The sequence below is a fragment of the Cherax quadricarinatus genome, chromosome 19 (assembly GCF_038502225.1).
Source record: "Cherax quadricarinatus isolate ZL_2023a chromosome 19, ASM3850222v1, whole genome shotgun sequence".
Taxonomy (NCBI): Eukaryota; Metazoa; Arthropoda; class Malacostraca; order Decapoda; family Parastacidae; genus Cherax; species Cherax quadricarinatus.
In genome coordinates, this window is record NC_091310.1 from 20,286,315 (window position 1) to 20,299,891 (window position 13,577).

General features: G+C 43.8%; 1 protein-coding gene across 3 annotated transcripts in view; it reads left to right on the forward strand.

The window, feature by feature from the left end:
- Nucleotides 1–13,577, forward strand: part of Slmap (Sarcolemma associated protein) — a 575,111-nt gene that overhangs the window by 558,128 nt on the left and 3,406 nt on the right. The window lies entirely within an intron of this gene.

Here is a 13,577-nt window from a genome sequence, read left to right on the forward strand (position 1 = left end):
TGTGATGGAGGACCTGTATGTATAAAGATACACAACATATCCCTCTAAACTGCCAATATCCCAAACCCCTCCTTTAGAGTGCAGGCATTGTACTTCCCATTTCCAGGACTCGAGTCCAGCTATATAAAAATAACCGGTTTCCCTGAATCCCTTCACTAAATATTACCCTGCTCACACTCCAACAGATCGTCAGGTCCCAAATACCATTCGTCTCCATTCACTCCTATCGAACACTCTCTCACACGCCTGCTGGAAGTCCAAACCCCTCGCCCACAAAACCTCCCTTAACCCTTCCTTCCAACCTTTTCGAGGACGACCCCTACCCCGCCTTCCATCCCCTACAGATTTAAATGCTCTCCATGTCATTCTACTTTGATCCATTTTCTCTAAATGACCAAACCACCTCAACAACCCCTCTTCACCCCTCTGACGAATACTTTTATTAATGCCACACCTTCTGCTACTTTCCATACTCCGAATTTTCTGCATAATATTTACACCACACATTGCCCTTAGACATGACATCTCCATTGCCTCCAACCTCCTCCTCGCTTTTGCATTCACAACCCAAGGTTCACACCCATGTAAGTGTGTTGGTACTACTATACTCTCATACATTCCCTTCTTTGCCTCCATAGATAATGATTTTTGTCTCCACATATACCTCAATGCACCACTCACCTTTTTTCCCTCATCAATTCTATGATTAACCTCATCCTTCATAAATCCATCCGCCGACACGTCAGCTCCCAAGTATCTGAAAACATTCATTTCTTCCATACTCCTCCTCCCCAATTTGATATCCAATTTTTCTTTATCTAAATCATTTGATACCCTCATCACCTTAATCTTTTCTATGTTCACTTTCAACTTTCTACCTTTACACACACTCCCAAACTCGTCCACTAAATTTTGCAATTTTTCTTAGAATCTCCCATAAGCACAGTATCATCAGCAAAAAGCAACACTGTCAATTCCCATTTTGTATTTGATTCCCCATAATTTAATCCCACCCCTCTCCCGAACATCCTAGCATTTACTTCTTTTACAACCTCATCTATAAATATATTAAACGACCATGGTGACATTACACATCCCTGTCTAAGACCTACTTTTACTGGGAAGTAGTCTCCCTCTCTTTTACACTTCCTAACCTGAGCCTCACTATCCTCATAAAAACTCTTTATAGCAGTTAGTAACTTTCCACCTATTCCATATACTTGCAACATCTCCCACATTGCTCCCCTATCCACTATCATATGCCTTTTCTAAATCCATAAATGCAATAAAAACTTCCCTACCTTTATCTAAATACTGTTCACATATATGCTTCAATGTAAACACTTGATCTACATATCCCCTACCTACTCTAAAACCTCCTTGCTCATCCGCAATCCTACATTCCGTCTTACCTCTAATTCTTTCAATTATCACCCTACCATACACTTTTCCTGGTGTTCTCAGTAAACTTATTCCTCTATAATTTTTACAATTTCTTTTGTCCCCCTTCCCTTTATATAAAGGGACTATACATGCTCTCTGCCAATCTTTAGGTACCTTCCCCTCTTTCATACATTTATTAAACAAAAATACCAACCACTCCAACACTATATCTCCCCCTGCTTTTAACATTTCTGTCATGATCCCGTCAGTTCCAGCTGCTTTACCCCCTTTCATTCTACGTAATGCCTCATGTACCTCCCCCACACTCGCATTCTGTTCTTCACTCCTAAAAGATGGTATACGTCCCTGTCCAGTGCATGAAATTACCGCCTCCCTTTCTTCGTTGACATTTAAAAGTTCCTCAAAATATTCTTGCCATCTACCCAAAACCTTCCTCTCCCCATCTACTAACTCCCCTACTCTGTTTTTAACTGACAAATCCATTTGTTCCCTAGGCTTTCTTAGCTTGTTTAACTCCAAGATTTTTTCTTATTTTCATTAAAATTTCTTGACAGTGCCTGTCCCACTCTATCATCTGCTCTCCTTTTGCACTCTCTAACCGCTCTCCTCACCTTTCTTTTACTCTCCATATTCTTATACTCCATACTCCATACTCTTCTTATAGCACTTCTGCTTTGTAAAAACCTCTCATAAGCTAGCTTTCTCTCTTTTATCACAACCTTTACTTCATCATTCCACCAATCACTCCTCTTTCCTCCTGCACCCACCCTCCTATAACCACAAACTTCTGCCCCACATTCTAATACTGCATTTTTAAAACTATTCCAACCCTCTTCCACCCCCCCCCCCCCCACTGCTTATACTTGCACCAGTCCACCTTTCTGCCAATAGTTGCTTATATCTCACCTGAACTTTCTCCTCCCTTAGTTTATACACTCTTGCCTCCCTCTTAATTGTTGTTGCCATTTTCCTCTTTTCCCATCTACCTCTAACTGTAGCTACAACTAAATAATGATCCGATATGTCAGTTGCCCCTCTACAAACGTGTACATCCTGGAGCCTACCCATCAATCTTTTATCCACCAATACATAATCTAAAAAACTACTTTCATTACGTGCTATATCATACCTTGTATATTTATTTATCCTCTTCAAGAAGCAGCCGGTTAGGACAATTTTTTTTACTTTTTTTTTACACAGGGTTTGACAAGGTTATGTGGCGATGATATTCTGGAACAGCTAGAACTCTAAGTAGATACTTATGCCCTCCCTGCCTGCTGGCAGAGACGATACCCTTGCAGTGTAGCTTGCTTATCTTTTAACTACCGTGAGCTTCCGTCCTCTGTATATATATTGCGGGACTGTTTACAAGTACACTGCAACAGTGTAGAAAGTGCTGGTGTTTTGGTCATCCAGCCTCTTCAAGGGGGGCTCCTTGGCGTGGTGAAGAGGCTCTTGGTCTGAGGAATTAGACCTGTCGGTCTACTTCCTCAGACCGAACCTAATTACCCCCCAATCCCCCGTTCCCTATCCCATCCTCCCCATCCTCCCCTTTTTCCTTTCCTCCTCCTCCTCCCCACCCCTCTTGCCCGCCCTTTTTTATTTTTTTTTTTTTTTTTTTTTTCTCCCACAGGCACGCTAGTTCCTAGGTAGGGGAAAGGGTACCGGGCTCCATCCCATTCCGTTGAGGTTCTTGGCGGTGGCGTAGTTTGCCGTGGAATCTGGATTGCCTGGGGATGTCCTGATCTCTCTCCAGTATCCCGGAGGGTGGCTTTGGGTGTCTCTCGGGCGTTGGGTGTATCTCTGGAAGCCACCTTTCGGATTCCGGGGGTGGTGGCCGAAGGAGGTATGCTTTGTGGCGGATTTCCGGCCGCCCTCTCTCTTTTGTCGACCAAGGTAGCTCGGCAGATGTGAGGTTGCTATCCCGGATTGCCGGTTTACTGGCATGATGGGTAGGGTATGGCACGGGTTCCATGCTGCATCTGCACTACTTGCGGTGCTGAGGTCCTCTTGGGCGCGGAGGGAGATTTCTGGCCCTTTCATTCCTCCTAGGAACTATCCCTCCCCGGTCCCCCCTTTTTTTATTCTTTTATTTATTTTTATTTTCTTTTCTTTCTTTTTTTTTTCTTAAAAACAAAAAGAAAGAAGTAACCTAACCATGGCAGCCTTAGTCCATGAACCTGGTACCCCCGGGCCCCTTCTTGATACCGCACCCTGTTCTGACCCCGCCTCGTCTTTGGACCACTCTTCGGACACTCCTCATGCCTCTGTACCTCTCGCCGGTGCTGTTTCCTCACCCGCTTCAGGTACTGAGGCCTCGACTCACTCCTTCGATTTATCTGACCTTCACTCTCCTCTGACTATGCTTCCGGCCTCTCCCTCTACGGTGCGGCAATTTTCGAATCGCCGGCCCGTTCCACGTCGGACCAACTCTGGTCCCACGCCTAAACACCAATGACAATTACCTGCTGATGATACTTCTTCACCTTCTCGTTCTTCTCAGAAAAGATCGACACGTCCTTCACTACCTTTCCACGCTCAGTTTCAGACTGCACAATGGACTAAATTCTTCACTTTACGACCGACTTCCTCTACTGCCTATCTTTCTGACCACAGTATTGGCAAGGCACTCCTACGCCATGTTGGTAAAGATATTTCTTTTCATGCTCTTAAAAGTGGTACGTGCATCGTCACCGTACAGAATGCTACCCAGGCTCATGAGCTTTCTCGTCTTTCCCATATCGATACTGTTCCTGTAACTATTGAAAAGCATCATTCCCTCAATTCTTGTAGTGGTACCGTCATTCTGCCCCATACCATAGTTCAAAAAAATTTCCAGACATGTGGCACTGACATTCTTGAACAGCTGGAACTCCAAGATCTCCCAATCCTCAAGGTAGACACTTACGTTCTTCCTGCCCGCGGTCGGAGACGATACCCTAGCATTGTGGCTCGTTTAACTTTTGACAGCCGTGAACTCCCATCCTCAGTTTATGTAGCAGGACATCGGTTACAAGTTTGAAAGGTGATCCCTACACCGCAACAGTGTAGAAATTGCTGGCGATTTGGCCATCCAGCGAAATATTGCAGATCTATCGCCGAATGCCCAGTCTGTGGTGCCGATGACCACTCTAATACGTCTTGCAATCGACCTCCCTCTTGCCTTAATTGTCATGAGGCTCACCCTTCGTACTCTCGCCGTTGTCAAGTCTACTTAAACGAGCGGGAAATCCGTTACCTCAAAGAGGCAGAAGGTCTCCCTTATGCCATGGCAGTTTCTCATCTCTGCCTCCAAGGGAGACTACCTCGTGTTTCTTATTCCCGTGTTTCAAAACGTCCCCCACTTTTGGTATCCCATCTTCTGCACCCACCTCTGTGGTTACCTCTCCCATAGTCACTCCTGTAGCTAATTCTTTTGCTGTCTTCGGCTCAGACATCCCTACTTCAACGTCTCAGTCTGATCTCGCTTCTTCGTGTTCTCTCTCACAAGCCTCAGTAGCGACGAGATCTCGTATGACACCTCCTCCCAATCGTCCCTCTACTTCTCAAAAGTCAAAAAAAGGTCCGTTAACACCTCCTACCCATCTTCCACCTCCTCATTTTCCCTTCCCTGTCTCTGTACCTGGTTCTCCCCCTCTCACTGGCTCTGTTACAAGTGTAGAGGTTCACCCTCCTCCTCGTACTGTACCTTCCTCCCCTGTTCCCTCCCAAGTTTCTTCCTCTTCTGCCACCTCCCAAGTTTCTGCCTCTTCTGTCCCCTTCCACGCTTCTCCAGTTCCCTCCACCCTTTCGCCCCCCCCTACCTTGGTACAGTCCATTACAGTTCCAATCTTTACTCATCCTCCCCCTACCATTTCCAATATTGTCTCCCATACTACATCTCTGAATTCTGAAACACTTGAAGCAATCTCTGAATATATTGCAGAGACCAAACCATCAATGGACACTGATCCACCCTCCGCTCCTTCTCTCTCCTCTACTCCATCTGCACAACTCCTTTCTTCACAGCGCACCGTTCCTTCGCTGCTTGAACGTTTTCCACTGCCTCCGCATGTGGACTTTTCTAACCCCTCTAGTCCGTAGGAACCCTTACCTGCGGATTTCAGGTATCTTTATCATTGCCAATCATGGCCTATTTACAGTGGAATATACGCAGCCTCAGGGGTAATCGGAGTGAGCTTCAGATGTTACTCTCCCAGTTTTCCCCTGTTGGTGTTTGCTTACAGGAACCAAAATTACACTCTGCTGTTATCTCTCCCATCTCAGGCTATAATTTATTGTATTCTTCAGATCCTTTTCCTGATGGGACCTTTAATGAAAGTGCCCTTCTTCTACGCACTGATATTCCGTACCAACAGCTATTTGTTTGTACTTCGCTGCATTACACAGCAGCCCGTATCCACTTGCATAGGTGGTATATGCTCTGTTCTTTATGTCTCTCTCCTTCTCGGGCATTATCTATTCCGGATATTGCCTTTCTTGTTTCGTCATTATCACCACCGATTCTGTTACTTGGTGATTTTAATGCCCACCATTTCCTCTGGGGAAGTCTCACTGTGATTCCCGTGGCATTCAGTTAGAGGCTTTTCTTGCCACCCATCCCCTCCATGTTTTAAATACAGGTACTCACACCCATTTTGATCCTCGGACTCACACTCTCTCTTGCATCGATCTCTCAGTCTGCTCTTCCTCCGCCGCATTAGACTTCATTTGGTCTCTTCTTCCGGACTTACATGACAGCGATCATTTCCCAATCATTTGTACTTCCCCTTCATATTCACCACCTCTTCGCATCCCACGCTGGCAATTTGATCAGGCAAATTGGAACCTTTACTCACACCTAACTGTTTTTAGAGAGGTTCCTTCTTCGTCCTCCATCGATGAGCTTTTACACCTCTTCTCGTCCTCCGTTTTAACCGCAGCTTCTCATTCTATACCCCAAACTTCGGGCAGGCATTCTTATAAATGCGTGCCTTGGTGGTCTTCTGCTTGTGCTCGTGCAGTACGTTTGAAATGTGCTGCATGGGGCAGGTACCGGTACAATAGAACCACAGAGAGACTTCTTGATTTTAAGCAGAAGCGTGCGATCGCTCGCCGTGTCATCCATGACGCTAAACGCACTTGCTGGCGAGATTGTCTCCACCATCACCTCTGCTTCCTCTATGAGTGCAGTCTGGAAAAAAGTACGAAAACTGAGTGGTAAATATTCTCCTGACCCGGCTCCTGTTCTGCGGGTTGCCAGTGCTGATATAGCAAACCCACTAGATGTTGCCGATGAAATTGGCAATCATCTGGTCCGTATTTCTCAGGGACTCCATCTATGCCCCTCATTTCTTTCCTCAAAGTCTGCCAGAGAGTTAGCACCCTTGGACTTTTCTTCCCTCAGAGAAGAACAGTATAATGTGCCCTTTACACTTCAAGAACTGGAGGCAACACTCTCAGCTTGCCGATCATCGGCAGCTGGGCCCGACGACATTCATATTCGTATGCTACGACATTTACATCAGTCAGCCCTTGCAGTCCTATTACGCCTTTACAATCTTATTTGGTCACAAGGAGTTCTTCCACAGCTGTGGAAATCCGCCATTGTTCTCCCTTTCCGCAAACCAGGCACTACGGGACATGAAACCTCCCACTATCGTCCCATTGCTCTTACCAGTGCAGTTTGCAAAGTGATGGAACGCCTAGTAAATAGACGTTTAGTGTGGTATTTAGAGACACACAACAGTCTCTCCACTCGTCAATATGGCTTTCGTAAGGGACGTTCTACCATAGACCCCTTACTACGCTTGGATACGTATGTTCGTAATGCCTTTGCGAATAACCACTCAGTTATTGCCATATTTTTTGACCTTGAGAAGGCATATGACACAACTTGGAGGTATAATATTTTAGCCCAAGCCCACTCCTTAGGCCTTCGAGGCAATCTACCATCCTTCCTTAAGAACTTTTTAACTGACAGGCATTTCCGTGTTCAGGTTAATAATGTGCTCTCCCCGGACTTTATACAAGCTGAAGGTGTCCCCCAGGGATGTGTTCTTAGCACAACACTTTTTCTCCTTGCTATTAATGATTTGGCCTCTAGTCTTCCATCAAATATTTGGTCATCACTCTATGTTGATGACTTCGCTATTGCCTGTGCAGGCGCTGACTGTCACCTTATTACAGTTTCTCTCCAGCATGCAGTTGACCGTGTTTCCAATTGGGCCACCACATGTGGGTTTAAATTTTCCAGCACTAAAACCCACCAAATTACTTTCACTAGACGCTCTGTCATCTCCAATCATCCTTTGTACCTCTATGGCTCCCGTATCCCTGAACGTGATAGTCAAGTTTCTGGGCCTCCTCTTTGATCGTAGGTTATCCTGGAAACCTCACATTACCTCTCTGAAGGCAACTTGTCACAGCCGGCTGAACCTTCTTAAAACCCTTGCTCATCTTTCATGGGGAGCTGATCGTCGAACCCTCCTTCGCCTACATTCCACCGTTATTTTATCGAAACTTGATTATGGTGACCAGATCTATTCAGCGGCATCTCCTGCTACTCTCTCTAGCCTTAACCCCATTCATCACCAAGGATTACTTTTATGCCTTGGTGCTTTTCGCTCTTCCCCTGTCGAGAGCCTCTATGCAGAAGCGAACGTTCCATCCTTATCCGATCGCCGTGATGCCCATTGCCTTCGCTACTATGTACACTCTCATGATCTCCGCAATCCTTCCATTTATAGAATGGTCACTGATATTAGTAGACATTCTTTATTTGTTCGCCGCCCCTGTTTACTCCGTCCCTTCTCTCTTCGCCTTCATTCGCTCTTGTCTTCTCTTCAATTACCACCTTTCTATGTACATGTAGCATCTCACTTTTCCCTACCCCCCTGGGAAGTTCCAGCTGTTCGAGTCTGTTCTTTCTCTCTCCCTTGCTCGAAAGCCCAACTGTCTACGGTCGCTTCCCGCTCTCTTTTTCTTGACCACTTTCACTCTCATTCTCATGCCATTGCTGTGTACACAGATGGCTCTAAGTCTTCTGACGGCGTAGGATTCACAGCAGTGTTTCCGGACAGCGTCGTACAAGGGCATTTACTATCTTCGGCTAGTATTTTTACTGCTGAATTGTATGCCATCCTTACAGCACTTATCCGTATTGCATCTATGCCTGTGTCATCATTTGTGGTTGTCTCAGACTCCCTTAGTGCTTTACAGGCTACACAGAAATTTGATACACCTCACCCCTTAGTCCTCCGTATCCAACTTTGGCTACGCCGCATCTTTACCAAGCATAAAGATATTGTTTTTTGTTGGGTCCCTGATCATGTTGACGTACAGGGCAATGAACAGGCAGACACTGCTGCGCGGTCAGCAGTACATGACCTACCAGTTTCATGTAGAGGTATTCCATTTACGGACTATTTTGCTGCAATATCTTCCCAACTTCACACCCATTGGCAATAACGTTGGTCTACTATGCTCGGCAACAAACTTCAATCTATTAAACCGAGTATAGGTTACTGGCCGTCTTCTTATCACCAGTGTCGAGGTTGGGAGACTACTCTCTCCCGTCTTCACATTGGCCATAATCGTCTTACTCATGGATATCTCATGGAGAGGCGCCCTGCTCCTCTCTGTGCGAATTGCCAAGTTCCATTATCAGTCAGCCACATTCTGTTGGACTGCCCACTTTATAAACGAGCACGCAGAATTTACCTCCGTCGTCGTCTTCGCTCTGCTGCTCTCTCTTTACCTTCCCTTCTCGCTGATGGACCCACCTTTCATCCAGACTCTCTCATTGACTTTTGACAACAACTGACTTACTTCACAAATTCTGATACCTTCAGCCCTTTCTACTTCAATCTCTTACTACCCTCTACCCCCGTACTATCCCCTGCCCCGCTGTTTTCTGTAACCTACTGATCATCCCTCCTCCCTTCTGCCATCCAATACCCTCGCTTCCTTCCCTACCCTGCAGCGCTGTATAGCCCTTGTGGCTTAGCGCTTCTTTTTGATTATAATAATAATAATTTGGTCATCCAGCAAAATATTACAGGTCCATGGCTGAATGCTGAGTCTGTGGTGCCGACGACTCATGCCAGTACTTCTTGTGGTCTACCTCCCTCTTGCCTTAATTGTCACGAGGGTCACCTATCTTATTCCCGCAGCTACCAAGTTTACTTAAATGAGCGTGAAATCTGTTGTTTCACAGAAGCAGAAGGCCTCCCATATGCTATGGCTGTTTCTTATCTATGCCTCCAAGGGAAACTTCCCCGTATTTCTTATTCTCGAGTTACTAAACATCCCCCCTCCTCTGGGGTCCCAACTTCTGCAGCCTCCTCTGTGGTCACCCCTTCCACAGTCACCCCTGTCTCTAATTCATTTGCTGTACAGGACTCAGAGGTCCCTATCTCAGCACCTCATTCTATCCTCATCTCTTCCTCTTCTCACTCACAAGTTTCTTTGTCAACAAGACCTCATACAACACTTACTCCCCATCACCCCTCTCCTCCGAAATCCAAAACATCCTTATTGTTAAAATCTTCTTTAACCCCTCCTTTCCTTCTGCAACCTGCACGTTTTTCCTTTCCAGTCTTTGTACCTAGTTCTTCACCTCTAACTGGCTCTGTTACACGTGTGGAGGTTCTGCCCCCTCCCAGGTCGCTTCCTCTCCTGTCTCCCAAGCTTCTTTCCCAGCTCCCTCTACCCTTTCATCATCCCCCCTACTTTGGTACAGTCCATTGTCACCCTGATCTTTACTCACCCTCCTTCCATCTCCAATATTCTAGCACATACAACATCCTTGTCCTCTGAAACACTTGAAGCTATCTCAGAATATATTGAGGAGATTAGACCATTGATGGACAATGATTCACCTCCTGTTCCTCCTCTTCACTCTTCTCTGTCTGCACAACTTTCTTCGCAGCATCCCAATCCTTTGCTGCTTAAAAGTTTTCCACTGCCTCCACTTGTGTGGACTTTTCTAACCCTACTAGTCTGTAGTTACCTCTACCCTCATATTTTTCGCATCTTTCTCTTCGCAAATCATGGCTTATTTACAGTGGACTATCTGCGGCTTCAGAGGTAACTAGGGTGAGCTTCAGGTGTTGCTCTCCCAGTTTTCCCCGTTTGTGTTTGTTTACAAGAACCCAAATTGCACTCCACTGTTATCTATCCCATTTCGGGCTATGATTTCTTATATTCATCGAATCCTTTTCCTGATGGATTCTTTAATTGGCCGTCTAACTAGGCTGAATGGATACTGAGGCTCTGTTAGTTGATTGGTTCAAGCGTCATTTTATTTTGGCAGTCAGGATGTACCTGGCTGGAAAGAACTTTGCATTGAAGGTTCTTCTCGCTCTTGATTGCTATAGTCATCTTCAAATCTTTGCAGTCTCTGAACCCAAATGTGAAGGATGTATTGTTACCACCCAATATGACATCTCTGATACTCCATTAGATTGAGGAGTTGGTAGGACAATTTAATGCCACTATGCACACAAGATAATGAAAAAACTCATCACAGCAATGGATGACAACTCCAAGATTGGTGTGCTAGAGTTTTGGTGTAAATTCAGTATTTGCAGATGCTCTTGCACACACAAAAGTGTCATTGAATGAAATGCTCCAGTCAACCATCAATGCAGGCTGGTGTCTGTTATGGCCTTCTGCGATGAATAAGTTGTGTTCTAAGTAGAGACTGAGGTTTAGGAATGGCTCTGACAAAGACTGAGACTCTGTGGTTGAAGGTAGATGAAGGAAGATGAGGAAAAAGAACTTGAAGATAAGCAGTTAACACTGTAGGAATTACATGAACAACTCCATGTTATTGGTAAAGTTACAGAAGTTTTTTGCTGAAAAGGATCCTGACTTATCAAGAAGCATTGCTAAGTGAAATCTACAACAACTGACAATTTCTTGTTGTCAACTGTATAAAGTACTGCAGGGTAAAACAGACCAGAAATGCCTTACAAAATACTTATTGCTCCAGTACAACCATCAGTTAGAGAGGCTACATCACCCTCTCCATAAACTTCCATGTCAACAAGCAAAGACAGTTAAAATGTATGGCAAAATAAACTGTCAATTAAACCTGTCTATTTTAACATATTCTTTACTTGAATGATTCATAAGGCACATTTTCAGGAAGGTATCCCCAACATTATGAGGTTTAGTGTATGTATGCTAAGCATTTTGGGCAGCCTTAAACTAGGATTAAACTACTACTTGGAGACATAACTGTTAACCCTTAAACTGTCCAAACGTAGCTCTACGTTTTCACTGCCAACGCTCCGAATATTTTGAAAAAAAATAAAACTTTTTTTTTATAAATTAAAGAGGACAATTTTCTTATACCTTGGTACTTACCGAGATATAAGACCGCGAAGTTGGCACTGGATGCTCACCTGACGGCAGCGTGGAGTCCTGTTGCTTGCAGAAGTGTTGCTGATATACCTTTTTTTCTCTTTTTTTATTTATATAATTAATTTGTTCTGATAATTACAAATTGTAGTAGTTCTTGTGATTTCATAGCCAATGTTTGTTCTGCCACTAATGTTAGGTACTCAAATAGTCACAAACACACTGACAAATGAACATTTTCACCTGCCTTTGTCACCTACTATTGTTTAGAAATATATACATAGTATTTATAGGTCCCAGCAATGTTTTAGACATGCTGGAGTATATATGAAACTCTTTTAAGCAGCACTGTAAGACGAGTGTCACTCCATTGCTGACAGTGCACTGCGTTAGCTTTGTTTTCACTGTCACATATAAACATGTCTATCTGTTTATCTGTCTAGCTCTGTCTCTTTATTTGTCTCTGCTTATCTGTCTTCCTGTCTGTCTGCTTGTCTCTGTCTCAGAGAACCACTCATGATCTAACAGGTATTACACACGATGCAGTCACATCTGATTCTTGAACAAGTGTAATGCGTATTACTTGCCAGTCATCCTTATTATGCCTTATATCTACAAGCACAGTATAGCACTGTGTGTGTATTTTTTGGGTTATCCTAGGTAATTTACACTATGTATAATTATTTATGTATACCTGTGAGGTAGAGAAAGAGATAGACAGAGACATGTAGAGATAGATACAGACAGACAGATGGAAATACAGCCCAAGTCAATCAGCCAGCCAGCCAGCCAGCCAGCCAACCACTAGGCCTGCCAAACACGTATTACACATGTTCCAGAATTGTTTCTCTTTTCTTAGGGCATAGGTTATTGGACATTCTGGAAGGATGACACTACCAGTGGTATCAGAAATGAAAGGATGTTGCACAAATGTTGCACATGGGTTATTATCAAGGTTTTTTATATTTCCTTGAGCCCTTGTGGTTTAGCACTTCTTTTTGATAATAATAATAATATATTTCCTTGACCACTTGTGGCCACATCCATCTCAAAGCCACTAAACTCTGGGTCAACATCACTTTCCTCTTAAAAGGGGAGTGTTAATACGACATAGCATCAGTGAATCTCTGGTGTTTGCCACGCTATTTGCTCTAGCTGGCACTCAGTTGAACTGGTGCTCCCACAAGGTACTAAGTGGTCCCAGATTGTTTTAATACTGCTCACACCAAGTGTTAAGACCCATTCTATACTGACCAGGCATCTCAGGCCAATCATGCCAAATTTGAAGGCAGGAAAAATAAAACGTAGATCTATGTTTGGAGCATTAGCCGTACGAACACAGATTTATGTTTGGACAATTTAAGGGTTAAAAGTAGATTTCAAGCAACTGAGTTGTCTTCGAAGTAATGAATACAATAATAGGTTAGGAAAGTGTCATGTTTCTATATAATATTGATAATTAGATTATTGGGTATAATTAAGTATACTTGTATTATATGTGGTTGATTAATTGTTTAAACTAAAACAGCATAGTGCAGTAAAACTTGTTTTAAGAACTCTCTTGGTAATATGTGTGATAAATTTTAACTACCAGTAAGACATGGTTGACATATAATTGAGAAGAGATAATAGAATGAGAATATTGTTTAGGAAATGAAAATCCAATACATTATACCTATGGCTTGTTTAAAGAGTTTTTTCCACTCTCACAGCCAGGCATAGATTGTATTTCAAGAATTTTTTTAATAGTGAATAGCCTTTACAATTTCAGTTCTTGCATTTATTTATGAATATTTTGTCTTTTAAAAATGAAAGTTGTAACTAGT